The sequence below is a fragment of the Mus musculus genome, chromosome 6 (genome assembly GCF_000001635.26).
Source record: "Mus musculus strain C57BL/6J chromosome 6, GRCm38.p6 C57BL/6J".
Taxonomy (NCBI): Eukaryota; Metazoa; Chordata; class Mammalia; order Rodentia; family Muridae; genus Mus; species Mus musculus.
The window spans coordinates 12,873,646-12,874,990 of NC_000072.6; the positions used below are offsets into that span (position 1 = coordinate 12,873,646).

Genomic DNA, 1,345 nt, shown 5'->3' on the forward strand with positions numbered 1-1,345 from the left:
ATAGAATTGAAGACCCAGAAATGAACCCACACACCTATGGTCACTTGATCTTCGACAAGGGAGCTAAAACCATCCAGTGGAAGAAAGACAGCATTTTCAACAATTGGTGCTGGCACAACTGGTTGTTATCATGTAGAAGAATGCGAATCGATCCATACTTATCTCCTTGTACTAAGGTCAAATCTAAGTGGATCAAGGAACTTCACTTAAAACCAGAGACACTGAAACTTATAGAGGAGAAAGTGGGGAAAAGCCTTGAAGATATGGGCACAGGGGAAAAATTCCTCAACAGAACAGCAATGGCTTGTGCTGTAAGATCGAGAATTGACAAATGGGACCTAATGAAACTCCAAAGTTTCTGCAAGGCAAAAGACACCGTCAATAAGACAAAAAGAGCACCAACAGATTGGGAAAGGATCTTTACCTATCCTAAATCAGATAGGGGACTAATATCCAACATATATAAAGAACTCAAGAAGGTGGACTTCAGAAAATCAAATAACCCGATTAAAAAATGGGGCTCAGAACTGAACAAAGAATTCTTACCTGAGGAATACCGAATGGCAGAGAAGCACCTGAAAAAATGTTCAACATCCTTAATCATCAGGGAAATGCAAATCAAAACAACCCTGAGATACCACCTCACACCAGTCAGAATGGCTAAGATAAAAAATTCAGGTGACAGCAGATGCTGGCGTGGATGTGGAGAAAGAGGAATACTCCTCCATTGTTGGTGGGATTGCAGGCTTGTACAACCACTCTGGAAATCAGTCTGGCGGTTCCTCAGAAAATTGGACATAGTACTACCGGAGGATCCAGCAATACCTCTCCTGGGCATATATCCAGAAGATGCCCCAACTGGTAAGAAGGACACATGCTCCACTATGTTCATAGCAGCCTTATTTATAATAGCCAGAAGCTGGAAAGAACCCAGATGCCCCTCAACAGAGGAATGGATACAGAAAATGTGGTACATCTACACATTGGAGTACTACTCAGCTATTAAAAAGAATGAATTTATGAAATTCCTAGCCAAATGGATGGACCTGGAGGGCATCATCCTGAGTGAGGTAACACATTCACAAAGGAACTCATACAATATGTACTCCCTGATAAGTGGATATTAGCCCAAAACCTAGGATTCCCAAGATATAAGATACAATTTCCTAAACACATGAAACTCAAGAAAAATGAAGACTGAAGTGTGGACACTATGCCCCTCCTTAGAAGTGGGAACAAAACACCCTTGGAAGGAGTTACAGAGACAAAGTTTGGAGCTGAGATGAAAGGATGGACCATGTAGAGACTGCCATATCCAGGGATCCACCCCATAATCAGCATCCAA

General features: G+C 41.9%; 1 pseudogene; it reads right to left on the bottom strand.

Moving 5' to 3' along the window:
* Gm18221 (predicted gene, 18221) lies at nucleotides 543-944 on the bottom strand (annotated as a pseudogene).